Source organism: Vicugna pacos, chromosome 5 (genome assembly GCF_048564905.1).
Source record: "Vicugna pacos chromosome 5, VicPac4, whole genome shotgun sequence".
In the NCBI taxonomy this organism is placed as follows: Eukaryota; Metazoa; Chordata; class Mammalia; order Artiodactyla; family Camelidae; genus Vicugna; species Vicugna pacos.
Window position 1 is genome coordinate 42,045,481 of NC_132991.1, and position 17,000 is coordinate 42,062,480.

General features: G+C 39.5%; 1 protein-coding gene and 1 non-coding gene across 4 annotated transcripts in view; one reads left to right on the top strand and one right to left on the bottom strand.

The window, feature by feature from the left end:
• The window catches only part of CERS6 (ceramide synthase 6), a 296,892-nt gene that overhangs the window by 43,164 nt on the left and 236,728 nt on the right, over positions 1-17,000 (top strand). The window lies entirely within an intron of this gene.
• Positions 15,468-15,544, bottom strand: TRNAG-ACC (transfer RNA glycine (anticodon ACC)). Its single transcript has one exon. It is a non-coding gene; the product is annotated as a tRNA-Gly (tRNA).

Here is a 17,000-nt window from a genome sequence, read left to right on the forward strand (position 1 = left end):
GGTCACGTGGGTTCCTTTATCCTCCTCCACTTACCTTTATATTACAGTCATGACATAAGTTATATCTATATTTATTGAAAATTCTACTGAATAATGGTGTAATTTTTGCTTTCAACAATCATACACATTTTAAAGAACTGAGGAAAGTAGCCTTTAATATTTACCATTTCTGTTGCTGTTCTTGGTGAAGATCCAGGTTTCAGTCTGGTGTTCTTCAGTCTGAACCACTTCCTTTAGCATTTCTTTTAGAGCAAATCTGCCAAGAATGAATTCTCTTCGTTTTCCTTTGTCTAAAAATGTCAAGTAGCTTTTTTTCCTGTGGGCTATTACCAAGGGATATGGAATTCTAGGGTGGCTGTTTTTTTCCTTCAGCGCTTTAAAGATGTTGTTCCACTGTCTTCTGGTCTTTTCCTGTTTCTGATGAAAAATCTTCAGTCATTCAAATTATTGTTTCCCTGTGTATAATGTGTAATTGCTCTCTAACTGCTATGAAGATTTTTTTCCTTTATCTTTGCTTTTAAGCAGTTGATTTTGATGTGTCTAAGAGTGGTTGTCTCTGAGCTTACTCTATTTAGAGTTTATGACTTTTTGCATTTATAAATTTATGCATTTTGATAATTCAGAAGTTTTTTGGCCACTATTTCTGCAAATAGTTTCTCCACCAATCTTTTTCTCCTCTTTTTCTAGAATTCTAGAGACAGGAATACTACAAATTTTAATGTGCTCCTATAGGTCCCTGAGGCTCTGCTTATTTTTCTGAATTTTGTCTCTTTGTCAGATTAGATAATTCCACTCACTCTTCAAGCTCACTTACTCTGTGGTCTCTGTTCTGTTGAGCCATCCAAGGAATTTTAAATTTCAGATACATTTATTTCTACAATTTTCACTTGGTTATTCTTCTAGTTTCTATTTCTCTCTGAGAACTCCTATCTTTCTATTCATTCCATATCCTCATGGAGGATATTATAATGTCTATCCTCTGGGTCATTTTAGGGTTGGAGTCTGATTGTAATTTCTCTTGAGCACTAGTCATGTCTTGCTAGTTCTTTGTGTATGAAGTGCTGTTGGATTGTGTATATAATGTGTATACATTGTGTATATAATGCTATGTAGATTATGGGTCCTGTTGTATTCCTCTGAACAATCTCTCTTTTTAAGTTTGTTTTTTTTTTGCAGGCAGTGAAACGGGCTAGATTCATATTGAATTTCCATACCACCTTCTGTGGGTGGTAGTTCTAATTTCTGTTTAGTTTTCAAAGCCTTTCCTGTGTTCCTTGGGGTCTGTCCCATGCGTATGCCTCTCCAGGGTTAGTCTGAGACTTAGGGGCTAGTTTCAGTCTTAGTTCAGTTCTCCAAGTCTTTTATACTGCTTTGGGTCTGTCCCATGAAGGCACGGCTCAGAGGCTGGGATCTGTGCCGGTTTATGACAGAACCGGGGGCATTCCCTTTTCCATCTTCTTTCTCCCTATGATTCCCCCTGTAATTTGGCCTGCAAGGGCCCTTTTTTCATGTTCTTCTGGCCCCAAAGGCAGAGTTGCAGTGATGGTTTAGCGGCTCAAGCTGCTGCGCTGACTGCTATGTTGCTCTTTGTAGAACTCTGATGGGGTCCTACTCCAGGATAAAGAGCTTCAGAGTAAAATAAACATAAAACTGGAAGTTTACCCCTTTTAGTTCACTTCTCTAAGTTTTGACTCCCCTCCACAATTCACCCTTTTTGTTCATGTTGTGGAGTCCTCAGGTAGCTGCTTTTTGTGTTGTGCTCAGACCTTTCAGTTGTGAAAAGTAAGAAAGAGAGGCTGTAGTATGCTTACCCTAGCCGAGGACCTGGAGCTTCCTGCTTCTCTTTTTTTCACAAAGGATCTTGCACCTCAAAGGGGAGAATGCATGATGATACATGGTGCCTGTTTATTTTTCAAAAGAGCTTGCAAAGCAGATCCGTATTTTGCTAACAAATGACACTTTGGCACCAGAGTAGCCTTTAAAGCACTAATTTCCTTCCTTTCACTGTTTTGTGAGATGCAGGTTGTATTCATACTTTGTGGAGGCAGGTGACATTTTAGAGAAAACTAACGTCCAAAAGGAATTGGGAGAGTTATTGAAGCCAACAGTGCCTAAGAGGCAAGGGAAGAGGCTTCCAGTCCAAGGTAGTTGCCAGTCACCCTGAGGTTAGAGTCCTGACCTGACTCCAGCTAATTGGCACTATCGCCTTCTCTTCTCAGGTGGCTGTTAGAAAGAAAGTGGGGTTAACACCATAGTGAAGAAGATTAGGAGGAAAGATGACTAGGTCAAAAGTATTTAAAATTAGGGTGTGATCCCATCTTCCTTGTAATAGGACTTTGAGCCCACATTTGGCTGTATGGTCTAGTGTTTAATTTGAATTATTCATTTTATACTGACAATCTTGTCCTCTTAATCTTTGACTTTAGGATATGGCAAAAACAACTCTTACAATTCTGTCACTTATATTAATACACTATTTCTTATTTAATATTTTGAACAATAATTAAATTTACAAAGTAAAAAAGTGAAAACTTAGGGTTTCAGTTTTAGGAATTTTCTAGTTTCCTTTATTGGGAGGGAGACATAGTTGAAATCATTCTCTTTAAAAACTTTTGTCCTCACACTTAAGGTAAATTTATAGCCTAAGCATTTGCACTGTTTTTACACATTGTTTAAAAATTCTTTCTAAATCTGATTTTATTTTAATTTTTAAAAATTATTTATGGGAAACTATTGAAGGGTATAAAGTACATGTTAAAATTTCCTCTTACCTGTCTTCTCAGTTTCACTCCCTCTGCAAGCCATTGGTGTAATATAATTCCATTTTGCATATTTCCAGAAATGTTTTATGTATAAAAATATATGTATCAGTCTATAAAGGGGCATATACTTTATCCATTTTTGCTCTTTTTCTGAATATGTAAATATTCCTAGAACATGACTGTTTCTTCATTTGTTAAAAACTCTTTGCAAACATAATTTTTAATAACTGCTTAATTTCTATTCTGTTGAAATTGGGTTTTTTTTTTCTTCAGTAAATATTTACTGGATTCCTATTATGCTCAGCAGTGCTCAGGGTTCAGAAATTGAGAAGACACTCTTCCTGACTTGAAAAGTAAGCATGAAAAATTACAATACAATGAGGCAAGTATTTTAATATGAGTGTCTTGGGACTTGTCACCCAAAAAATATTTCTCAGCACGCAAAACCTAGAATGAAGAATCCTCAAATTCTCCACAAACTGAAAAAAAAACAGAAAAAAAAAAATCTCCACAAACTGAAGAAAGTAGAAAACAATTAAGGGTCCGAAATTAGTTTTTTTTTTTCAAACTGTAGTGAACATTTATTATTTTTGCAATCCTTCTTCCCTTTGAAATTGAGGGGTTTGATTGCATTTAATTTTCTTATGGTCCTTTTAAAGTGACAGAATAGCTTGTTTTGAAGTCAGCCCCAGCCTCCTCTCAGGTTCATTTTCTCTGAAACATCTGAACTCTTCTAGCTATTTAAAGAAGATAACTTGTGAAAACACCCAATGTGGCCCTTGGAAAGAAGTCAATAAGTATGTGTTTATTTTTCTGCCTTCTATCCTTTTAGCTCTCTGACTCCTCAGCTGCCAGGATAGTGCAGCGTCAAATCAACAATGATAGGAATTAATTTTAGCTGAATGCCTTTAACCCACATGCATTACAGTATTATTGTGAGCAGAGTGCTCCCTATTAAATGACTATTGTCAGAGTGATAAGATAAGGCTCTTGGATTTGACAAGACACCATAAGAAATACTTAAACCTCTCCTGTGTCATATGCAGAAGAGATTACATTATTACACCGTTGGCCCTCTATATCCATGAGTTCTGTAACCGTGGATTCAGAAAACTGGACTGAGACTATCTGGGGGAAAAAAATCCCAGAAAGTTCCAAAAAGCAGACTAATTTGCTGTGTGCCCAACAACTATTTGCATGCATTTTACATTGTATTTATAATGATTTATGTAGGGTTAACATTTTATTAGGTATGATAAGCAATCTAGAGATCATTTAAAGTTTACGGGAGGCTGTGCACAGGTTATATACAAACATGCCATTTTATATAAAGGACTTGAGCATCTCCAAATTTTGGTATCTGCGGGGGTCCAGGAACCAGTCCCCACGGATACGGAGGGATGACTCTAATGCAAAAAGAACACAGTACATGGAAAGGATCTAGAAGAAAATCAAGTGTGTAGTTTGTTACTCACAACCAAACTAGTGTTAGGACTGCTCAAACTAGGGGTGAATCCTCTCTCTGGCCTTCACCTCTCCTCTGTCAGCCGAAACTGCCTTGTCTTAGCAATGAGAATATTACTGCTTATTTTCAGGGTGTCATGAGGAACTAATGAGAGCTCTGTGGCCGTTTTCCATCATCCTTTGCTGTCACTTCTCCCTTGTGGCATCCTAGTCATTGTAATTAAATTGCTGTATATTGTTTGCTCTTTACCAATCCCTCCCGACTGGGAGATAAGTTCCCAGGAGGGCAGACACCTTCCGTCTTGTTCCCCAGTGGATCCTCATTGCTTAGCTTTGTGCCTTTTATTGAACTTGGTGGTTAAGGGCCTGACTCTGGACTGAGACTCCCTTAGCTCCCACATCTATTAGCCTTAACCCTGGGCTAGTTTCTTAACCTGTGTCTCAGTTTTCTCATGTGTGAAATGAGGACAAAAATGGTGTTTTTCTCTTCAGGTTATTATGAGGATCAAATAAGTTAATACTTAAATTAGAACATGTGTCTGACGTGTCATAAATGCATATACATATACATACACAATACAACACAACATATAATAACAGTTGCTCAATATCAGATACCACGTTCCCCTGCAATATCGTCATCCTTGGCTTGGACTCAGTCACTGCTGTAGTACACATGGTGGCACAGGGGATGACCGAATACTCAGGAATAAAATGTCTTCATTTGGAACAAATTAACCAAGAAATATAGCCTTATACTTGTTATAGCCTGACTCTCAGATTTCTGAATTATATTTCATCAAAGCCAATTGTAGTATTTTATTGATCAAAGAGCAAAAATTAACTCCTTTTACTTTTCCCTTCTCTCCTGAAGCTCTGCAAAGTTCAGATAAAGTTAAAGTACTTAATTTCAAGACAAAACAATAACAAGTCACCTGGGGTTTGAATGTTCAAGTGCTTAACTCAGTAGGGGTCAGAGAGGCTAGTCAGAGTTGCAAAAATGCTGTCTGCTTTTCCATTTTCAGACTGAACCTGTCCCGTAGGTCCACGGGATTCAGCCTTTGCCTCTGGGTCTCTGTGTGGAAGCAAAAGCATATCCGTTAAAATAAACAACAGAGACAACAAAGCAAAATGAAATAAACAAGATGAAACCAAATTAAACCTCCCAGAAGGGCCAAAGGGCCACTGTCTCGCTAGGTCTTGATTCTGGCTGCAGTGTCTAAAGATGTTTTTGTCTTTTGAGCGTGATGTCAAGAGCCCTGAAGTTTGACATTGAGAAAATTGAAGAGCAATTCTGTTCCCAAAGAGATTATGACTAATACTGGCCTTTTGCTTTGTCACTTCCAGTGTGTCTTTACAGATAGTATCTTAATCTGTTTCACAGTCCTCCAAGGGGAAGCTGTATGGTTTCCATTTTGACTTTACAATGGTTATTTATGTAATTTATTTACATTCACCCACTGCAAAAATTCGATAGATATAAAAGGGCATTTTATATATCAGTGTCCATGCTGCCCTGTCCAGTTTGTCTCTTTGAGGCCATCATTTTTAAGTGTATCCTTCCATTGGTATCCTTAGCGTTTACAAACATACACACACATTTTTCCTCTCTGCCCCGTTGCCATCCACGAAAGCTAACACCATTTTCGCCCTTTGGAGCCATGCTCTGAATTTCACTTACCGTGTGTTGTAGAGTTTGTCCCATGTCTGCACATGCAGACCTGTCACATTCTTTATACCAGTTCTTAGTATTCCACTTCTGTAATAAATCCCCCACTGAAGGACACGTAGATTATTTCCATTCTCTTGCTGTACGAAGACTGTGCCATGGATAATCTTGTATATACGTTATTTGACATGTGTGTACTGCTATTTGTAGAACTTTCAAAATTACTTGGTGGACAGAGAACTTGGAAGTCGTAATGTTCTTTGGAGAATAGCACCATGAAATAATAAACTGTTGTTTAAAATTCACTAAAGATTTGTGTTAGAGTAGAGACTGTCTTATCCTAGACCAGTAGAGTGAAAGGGTAGCTTTCAGGGAGCTTGTGCTCCACGTTTAAGATAAAAATGATAAGACAGTCACTTGACTCCGTGAGAGCAGGTCCTTGTCTTTTGGGTCCCCACACTGTCCCAGCGCCTAGCACATCACTACACAGTGTGTGTTGAGTTGATAGTGGCCACATGACTTTATTTCACTGTGTCCTGCCTGCCTACTCATAGGGCTTCTGGGGGAGTCCTATGAAATTAAAAAATTTTTTTCTTTGTATACATGGAAGTGCTGCATATAAGCTATTGTCACCTGTATAGCACTTAGTAATAGCATATTTCTTACCTTATTTGTTTCTAGTAGCAGCCCTAGATTTTAGAGGTATCCAGCATGATCAGAAAACAGATGTTTACAGGTAGGAATTTCCTAGATTAGCTTGGGGTTTCCATTTAAATTCTTAAAGGAAAACTTTGTTTTCCACTAACTGGCTGTTGAATGGAGTTTGGACCCAACCTAACCTTTTTCTGACCATCTGCAACCATCATTGCCAACATTGATTAATATGCATTCAAGAGTGAGATTTTTAAACTATTACGCTTTTCCTGTATTAAGAATCTTCAAACTTAAAGAGAGTGTGTGTGTATGTGTGTGTGATGACTTTATTATTGCTATTTGTAGTTTCGTCACTGCCTGTCAGGCTGAGACTTGTTAATTCATGCCATCAATACACCTGCTTCTAAAGGTCTTCTATCCACTCTGCCATTTCTAATCTAAGTATAGTTAGAGGAACCAGACCTAGATACTTCATAATTGTGTCTAATGTATAAATAAACCACTATGAATCCCAGTCTGCAGGGTTCAGGGGTAGCCTAAGAAGGCTTACTCTGAAGAGAGGCAGTTAGAATACTTTTTTAGAGAAAAGTCTGATAGATAGACAGAAATTCTAAGTACGAAGGTGATGACTGAGTTGTATGTTAGAAACAGTTTTGCTTAGTCATAGAAATCATTAACTTGGATTGAAAATCCAACAAATATTGACATTTTATGTGCCCTAAGGCAGTAAACCATGAACCAATAAAATATGTCAGATGCTGATAAATACCATAAAATATATATAAATAAGGAAGGAAGTAAAGAAATAAGTTAAAAGAAGATAGATATATAAATATATCCATAGAGAGGAATGAGGGGTACTGCAGGTGAGTTTTTATGTAGGTGATCAGGGAACAACTCTAATAAGGTGACCTTTGAGCAGAGACCTGAAGTGGAGGGTGGAGGCAAATCAAGTACAATGGCCCCGGGGCAGTACCTGCATGACCTGATCCCTGAACAGGTTGGGGCAGTCAGTGTGGCTGCAGTGGGTGAGCCACCTGGAAGGCAGGAGGTGTGTGTGGTGATGGGACTGACTGTGTAGGGCCCTAGGGATCCCTGTGAGGCCATTGGCTTTTGCTCTGAGTGACATGGGAAGTCGTTAGTAGGTGTGGAGCAGCGGAGTATCGAGCTCCAGGGACTGGCTGTCCTAATGGAGCTGAGATGCGGGGAAAGCAGTTTGGAGATGATGTGAAATCCAGAGAAGTGATGGTGGCTTCGAAACATCAGAATCTAAGGATGCTTGGGTATGTGGGGAAGATTAGTTAGGGAGACCCTTAAGACTAATGATGGAGGGGAGGGTATAGTTCAAGTGGTAGAGCACATGCTTAGCATGCATGAGGTCCTGGGTTCAATCCCCAGTACTTCCTCCAAAAATAAATAAATTCCACCCCCCCAAATAAAAAGGAATAATGATAGAAAACTGCATCTGGTCTTAAATGGAAGGCTTCTGGTGTCTGGCTTTGCCACCTGCACACTTCCAGTCCCGGGCCTGCACCTGGGCACTTCCCAGTGGGCTGCTCTTCTAGCGATGTCTACCTGTCCCCATTCCTTCCCTGGTGGAGGAAACCTCAAAATCCAAATTTTATTTACAGGTTTCAGTTTTATAAACATCACAATTCCAAAAACAGTCATATTGCTAAAAGATTTGCCAGCATTTGAAACCCTTTTCTAAGGTTATCAGTAACCTTAGTGTTGAATTAAGTGGCCTTTCCCCCTTTCTAGTCCCCTTCTACCTCTGCTCCTCAAAACCCCCCTTTGGGTTTCCATGATTCTGTAGCTTTTTGTGTCATTCAGATGCTGTCTTCATTCTTTTTTTCCTGTGTGTGTCCAACCAAGCCATGTCCTGTACCCTTTTGTCTGCTTTTTTGTAAGTCTCTCTTAGTGAATTCATTACTTCTTTGGTTTAAACCATCCTTGGGCAGGAGTCCCAGATCCTCACCTGCAGCTTGGATGTGTCAGCTCTGTGTTGCTCTTTGCTTTATTAAAACCAGCTCCCTGTCCCAGTTCTCTTATTGGTGCTTCCATTCTTCTCGTCTCAAAATAGAGCCATCTGGACACGTTTTTCCTGCTCCTTTTCTTTTCCAATCTGTTTTCCAATCTTGTACATCCTTTTTTTGGAGTGTCTTTCAGGTTTATACTTTCTTGTCTCAAAATAGACACTCCACAGTCCCAGCCTTACGGTCTTCTTCTTGGAGTCCAACCACAGTGTCTGCCTGGCTAGTTTTGCTTCCAGCCTCCGTCAGCACCTCTCCTTTTGGCAGAACAGGGATAATTCACTCAACAGGTGATTACTAACTGCGTATTGTATGCTAGGCACTGTTGTAGGCTTGGGGGATAGAAAACAGGCAGTAGTCCTACCCTCAGGAGCTTACAATCTGGAGTGAGGAGCAGACTGTAGACCAGATAAGTAGAGAAGATGTATATTGGGTGGTGTTGGCGCTAAGAGGAAAGGGAAAAAGGCAGGGGAGAGGGGTAGGGGTGAGGGTGCCACTCTGGGAAGAAGTTTGCAGTTTAAAATGAGGTGGTTGGAAAGGGCTTATAGATAAGGTGACTTAAATTTTTTTCTTTTATAATGTTTAACATAACATTTTTGTCATTTTTAAACCATTTTTGAGTGTACAGTTCAGCAGCGTTACCTGTAGTCTGTTGTGCGGCTATCACCACAATCCATCTCCAGTACTTCTCTGCCATTTCAAACTAAAATTCCCATTAAATGATAACTCTCCATTCTCACCTTCCCCCCAGCCCCTCATAACCACCATTCTGCTTTCTTCTGTATAAACTTGATGATTTTAGGAACCTCATAGGAGTGGAATCATACAGTATTTGTCTTTTTGCATCTGGCTTATTTCACTTAGCATAATGCCTTTACAGTTCATTTGTGATACAGCATGGGTCAGAATTTCATTATTTTTTAAGGCTAAATAATAGTGCAGTGTATGTGTATAACACATTTTGTTTATCTATTCATCTGTTGATGGACACTTGTCTTGTTTCTACCTTTTGACTCTTGTGAATAATGCAGCTATGAATGTGTGTGTATAGATATCTGTCCCAGACGTTGCTTTGAGTTCTCTTGGGTATATTCCTGCGAGTGGGATCATATGATAATTTTATATTTAGTGTTTTGAGAAACTGCCATGTTATCTTCCACAAGTGGCTGTACCATTTTACATTCTCAAGAAGGTAACTTTTGAGTGAAGACCAAGGAGGTAAGGGAGAGAGCCAGGAGGACATCTAAGGGAAAACGTCTTGGGTCGACACAGCTCCACATGCGAGTGCCCCAAAGAGGGAGTGCGATGGCCCCGTGTTAGGATTGGTAAGGAGGCCTTTGAAACTGAAAGTGCAGGAAGGTGAAAGAAGTAGAAAACGAGCTCAGAGAGGGAACAGGTGTCCAAATCATATAGGGCCTTGGAGGCCCCTGTAAGGACTTTTACTTTACCCTTAGTGATAGGAAAAGCCCTTGGAAGACTGTGTCATATCCCTGTTTCTTAAATCGTACTATCATCAGGTCAAAACCCATCTTAAAAATCAGTAAGGCTTCCAAGATGCTTAGCATTCAGTCCGAATTGCTATAATTCCACCTGGCCAACTATACATCTCATAGCATCCCATAGACTTGTGCATGTGTGCACTTGGACTTAACTGCTATCTCACGTGCTTCTTTCTGTGTGGAAATCCCTCACTCTCTTCTATACCAGTTCATCCAGGTCTCCGCTGTGAGCTTTTCCTCACTCACTGGTGGCCCTTATAGTCACTGTTGTCATTTAGCACAAAATTATTTTTGTTTTATGTTTTCATCTCTCCAGTTAGGTAATAAGAGACTAAGTCATGGGTCATTTATTATAGCGCTCTAGATCTCCTGTAGTAATAGGATAGTAGTGGGCAATTATTATTTATATATATAAACCCTCCTCCCTCCAAAAAAGGATAAGCAGGATGGCCACGGAGCACTTGCACAATAAATGCATGTTGGTAGGTTGATTCTATACTTTTTGGTGAGTTTATTATGGTAGTTTATATAGGTTATAAAATTAAGTAGGTGCCAATATGCTTGTTTAATTAGAGTGTCTAAATTAGCATTTTACAGCTGAAATCTAAACGGCTGTCTTTGTATTTGCTGTAGCTTTTATTTTTTTAATTAGCTCACTATCGTGGAAACTGAAGCATGCCAATTAAGCACTTATGCAATTATTAGAGCTTCAGAGGAAAGTGGTGGATTAAGAATTCTTCATTTTAATTTTATGAGTTACTTAAAAAAATTAACGACAATTTGCAAAGTTTTAGAGCATTTAAGACAAGTACATTCATCTAAAAGTCTCACTTCAAAACACTGCAGGAACTGAATTCTACTCAGTGTGAGTTTTCTGTTAGCTTCCTAACCATACAGTCAGGACTAACTACAGGCCTTGGCATATGCCATTACCTTGTGTTACATTATACAGCCTGGAAATGATTCAGTGGGTTTTCATGATGAGCAGACCCTCTGTAGCAGCATAATTACATAAGAAGCATCTTGAAGCCACCACCAAGAGTAAAAAATTAACATTTTGCCACTTTAGGTTAGTGATCTTTTTTCATCTAGGAAACAGAACATCAATTCACTTGGTCCTTTATCTCCAGTCTCACTCCCTCTCCCACCCTCACATCAGTCACCATCATGAATTTAGTTCCTCTCCTTCTAGTCTGTTTCTTATTGTTTTGCATATTTAGGTCTTTATTCATGAACTAAATACAGTATTACTTTATGAGTTTTTAAATGCTGGAGAGGATGTGGAGAAAAAGGAACCCTCCTAACTCTTGGTGGGAATATAATTTGGTACAGCCACTATGAGTTTCAGTTCAAAGATTGGAGAAGACCCATGTCCCAGCTCGAAGACAGGCAGAAAATTTACATAAGTGATACAGTTATCATTTTATAACCTGCTTTTCTGAGGCATCCTTCTATATGGGTCTAAGTTATTCAAGTGCTATATAATGGTTCTATTCTCTGAATATAGTATTTTATCCATTTATTTGTTGATGGATGAATATTTTTTACATGTCTTTGAACACGTAGTGAGGCCTCTCTGTAAAGAGTAGCTCCCTTTGGCAATTAGCTGTTATTTAGTGGCTGAAAAATTAGGCACATTTTCATTATTGACATCCTTCTCTTCAATTAAATGTATGGCCTAGGTTATAATAATGCATAGTTCCCCAGTGGATACATTTTTTTATTGAGGTATAGTTGATTTACAATGTTGTGTTAATTTCTGGTGATTTACACACACACACACACACCTTTTCATATTTTTTTTCATTATATACAATTACAAGATACTGAATATAGTTCCCTGTGCTATACAGTGGGACCATGTTGTTTATCTATTTTTGTATATAGTAGTTAGTATCTACAAATCCTGAACTCCCAAATTCATCCCTCCTTACCCTTTCCCCCCTGGTAACTATAAGTTTGTTTTCTATATCTGTGAGTCTGTCTCTGTTTAGTAAATAAGTTTATTTGTATATATATATATATTTTTTTTAGATTCCACATATAAGGATATCATATGGTGTTTCTGTTTCTCTTTCTGGCTTACTTCAGTTCATATTATGATCTCCAGGTCCATCCATGTTGCTGCAAATGGCTTTATTTTATTCTTTTTCCTGGCTGAGTAATATTCCGTTATACATATACCAGACTTCTTTATCCAGTGGATTAATTTTTAAATAATTAATTTTGAAAAGATTTCATACTTACAGAAAAGTTGCCAAATGGAGCAAAGAACCAGATTTATCAACTGTTAATGTTTTACTGTATTTCCTCCACTGTGTGTGTACTCTTGAGTGTGTGTGTGATCATTTGTCTTTTTCTTAATCTTATGGGAGCAAGCTCCTGACATGATGTCCCATTCCCTCAAAGCCCTTCAAGTGTATTTCCTCCAAATAAGGATGTTCTATATATAATCAGTATACAACATGCCATTCAGCTCACAGCATCAATGGTATAAACTCAGCAATGGCTTCTTCTCCTGCCTGGTCCAAGATCTTGTCCAGGAATATGCATTGCATTTAATTCTCATCTCTCATTAGATTTCTTTAGTCTGGAAAATTTTCTTAGTCTTTCCCTGTCTTTTGTAGTCTTTACAGTTTTAAATAACAATACAGTAAGGGTACATGCCTTTAATAATGTAGGATGTAGTATCTTTCTGATATTCCCCCTGACTAGGTTAAGTTAATACATTCTGGGGGGAATGCCACAAAAATGATGCTGCGTTCGTCCCAGGGTACCACATTGGAGTCACAAGATGCTGCCCCATTGCTAACCTTGACCACCTGGTTATGTTGGTGTATGTCAGGTTCATTCATATTAAATTTACTATTTAAACTATAGTTTTTAAAACTATTTATTTCAGATAACTTTAGATATACTAAAAAATTTCAATAATAGTGTGCCCTTTATGGACCTTCTCCAGTGTTAATGTTTTACATATTCATTGTGCATTTGTCAAAACTAATAAATTAACGTTGCTACAATATTATAAACTAAATTACAGAGTGTGTTTGGAATTCACCATTGCGTCTACCAGTGTTCTTTTATCTAATCCAGGATCCAATCTAGGATACCACATCTCATGATTAATTTATTTTTAGGTCAGAAAAAAATTTATTTGTGCCACATGCCTGTCATTCAGCAATATACAGCATACATGTGTTTATATTCCTGAATATTCTCCCTTTCAACTGTACTTTTAGGTGAATAAATAATGATTGCTCTGGGTTTATAAGTCAGATTCTGAACATAAGCTTTGGGTGGGCATTCTCAAAATGAGTTTTGTAACATGGGAGGGGAAACTTAAAAACTCCAATTAAAAATTTAATTTTAACTTTTAAAAGAATACGTTTTATTTACGGTGTGAGGGGCATATAAGGACACGTATATAATGGTACTCTATCAGTGTGTATAATGCTTCAGGGTGTTCTCATTTGGGAAAGGTAGGGCTCAGTAGTTAGATTTAGCTAGAGGTGGAACACCCTATTTAAAGCCTCCATGGGAGTCAGCGAATCTGATTTCTAGTCCTGGATCTGCCACTTATTTTTAGGCAGTAATATGTAAAATCGAGGAATGTCAGGAGTTGTGTAAGACAACTCTCTACTGGAACTCACAGGTGGTACAGTCCACGCCTTAATCTTGTGGTTAAATCTCACCATAATGCCTGTGACTAGATACATTTTGGCGGGACACTTCCAGCGGTGAGTGTTCTAGTTATCTATTACTGTGTAATGAACCACTTAAAAACTTAGTGGTTTCAAACAACAGTTTACCGTTTTTTCTCTCGGTCCCGTGCTTCATGGGCTTAGCTGGGTAGTTCAGAGTTTTGGGGGCCTTCATGCAGTGAGAGTCACTAGGAGACCAAGACTGGATATACCAGAAGGCTTCCTCATGCTACGCGTCTGATCCCTGGGCTAGGAAAGCTGGGGCAGCCGCTGGCAGCTGGGGCAACTCTCCATGGGGCCTCCAAATGGCTAGCTGTGGCATTCTCACAGAGTGGGAGTCCCATGATACATAGGTTTCTCACCTGGTAGTTGGCTTCTCCCAGGGTACTTCATAGACGAGTATATTACAAGTCTGTTAAGTCTTGGGCCCAGAAACTGGCACAGCCTCACTTCTGATGTATCTCATTGACAAAAGCAATCTCGAAGTCTTCCAGATCTAAGCGGAGAGAACACAGACCCCCATCTCTTGAAGGGAGGAGAATCAGAGAATTATGGCCTCTTTAATCCATCCACCTAAATGGGAAATTCACTACCTCCTGTGGAGCGTATTGCATTTATGGAAAGCTCAAGGTGTTTAGGTGAGATGACATCTGCTTCTCATGTGAGCATCTCATGGAGGTTATAAGGTAAATTAAGCCTCTTGTGCTGCAGAAGTGTTTACTGTTAAATTACTTACTACTTTTTCTTAGAAGCCCACTTCTTAACAGACACACACACACACCCACACACACACCCACACCCCTCGCTGGGTCTAGGCCCAAAGGGACCAAATATGCGTACTTTTCTCTAGAAACTTCCTCTTCCCCAAATTCTACCATCCCCCTCTTCCCTGAATGACACCCAAACTGCAAATTAGCGGCCTTGGTGATACAGTTGATTCCTTAAATTATAGCACTGGGGATTCAAAATATAAGTAAAGTGTAGCCCTTGCCCTTGAACAATGAAAGTCAAATATAGAATGAAGTGCCTTAAAGTGGAATCTAAGTGCTGTGATCAGTAATGCAGGGTTCATAGGCTGGGGCAGTGTTGCAAGGCAGAAGGGATTAGGAAAATTTCAGAGAAAAGTGCAGCTTTCAACCAGTTGTAACAGATAATGACAATAATAATAAAAAGCATTAACAGGACACCACACTAGAGCATTATGTGCCAAGAGCATTCTGAGAATTTTATGTCTGTTAACATATTGAATGCTGACCATGGCTCTATGAGGTGAGCGTTATGTTGTCTTCACTTTACAGTAGAGGAAACCGAGAAGGGAAGAGGGTGTCCTTGCCCTAAGCTCACACAGCTGGGAAGTGGCAGGCATTCAATCCCAGGCATTCTTGACCCAAGGAAGGAGCAGGCAGGGAGGGCAGGCTCTCGGGAATAGGTTGGCATCCAAACAGCTGGGCTGCAGTGAGGACTCCAGACACTGCTTTTCCCTGCCAGGTTTTCCCCCTTCCTTCCTAATCAAGTCCTTTCCCTTCTGAGTATTCTTAAGGCAGCTTTCATGCCTTTGAAAATGCTGCCTTAACTACTGTCTTTTCACCTTTCTTTCATGCTTTTTATACTGCTTTTTTTAATATTAAAAAAATATTTTTTGGTCGGGGGGGAGGTAATTAGATGTATTTATTTATTTTTAATGGAAGAGGTACTGGGGATTGAACCCAGGAACTCATGCATGGTAAGCAGGCACTCTACCACTGAGCTATACACTTCCCTCCTATACTGCTTTTTTAAGGTCCTATTTAAGGCCTTTCTTTTTTTATGAGCTATTTCTGAAGACTCGAGCTTATATTGATCAGTCTTTTTTCCTCCCTCTCCCCTCCATTTCTTCCATTAAACACATCATTACTATGTGCCTACCATGTGACTGCTCTTGGCACTCTGAATATGAGGAAGAGCAGAAAACACACTAGACCATCCTGTCATTATACAAAAGAAGGAAACATTGCAGTGATCTGAGAGTATTAGTATGAAAGGGCATCATGAGCTGGGAAGGTTCATGATCCAGAAATTTATGATCTTGATTACACTGGAGCATTTGAAATCCACTTGTATTTTATCAGTGGTAGACACACATTTGCATTTGTGCATGTGCTGACCACAGCCGGACACTTGCACGCACACCATCATTTGTGCTCATTAGTGCCTTTAAATTTTTTTCAACCATTAATAGAATGCTTTGTATTTTGAGGGTTATTTATACAACAGAATACTATACATCAGTGAAAATGAATTTAGCACACACTGTATGAATACATATCACAAAAATATTTAGTTTTCATAAGTTTTCTCATGGTGCCTCTAAGAATCAGGAAGTTCCCACATACAGTGCTTTAATAGTGCATTCTATGATTGCAGATACCCCAATCACTGAAGTCTGGTGAGTCAGCCCCACCTATGGATTCTGAAATTCTGAGATGCCTTTTGTGGGAGGGCTCCAATGTGTTGGCCAGACCACCATGCTCAAGGCTGGACCTGAGGGCATCCCATAGCTGGGCCATCCCAGGGACGAATGGCAAGCAGCTTGTTTATCCAACTGGGACGGCATTGGGAAGAGGTTGCGATAAAGGTCTGTGGTGAGTCATGCTGTGTGGGACCAAAACTGGACCAGAAGGCTGCTAGAGCCAGTTGCTGTGGTCTTTCTGTTTGAACTCCCAGATCTGGTTATTTTTAGAGAAAGTAAATTCTGTCACTGGGGGGATTCCCGGAAAGGCAAAGGGCCAGCAGAAAGTGGCTGCAGGAACCCGAGGCACTGGAACTAGGTCAGCAAGAGCCAGTTCCTGGTGAGGTGCCCGCCTCTCTTGGCTTGCTAACTCTGGACCAATCTCCATGGTCCTGTGATGTTTGTCTCCATGGTTGTGTGTGATACTGCTGCTGCTGAGTGGAGTGTATCACTGGAGATAGTTGCATAGCTGCTCTTTGCACTTAACCAGTTTGAGATCACCTCCTCCCTTTCTTAGGTGGCTGAGTACATGGTATTTTCAGTGTCTGCAACATTTGTTGCTATTTCCTTCTGTAGACGGTGGCTTACCAATTGTCTTCTTTCTTTTGGAAAGAAATGACTGTAGGATACCACTGGGAGATAGTGGAACCTCACTGTATCTACGCATTCCTGGAGTTGTTTCCCCCCAGTTATAAACTCTTAAACTGATGATTTCTGAAATGTTGAG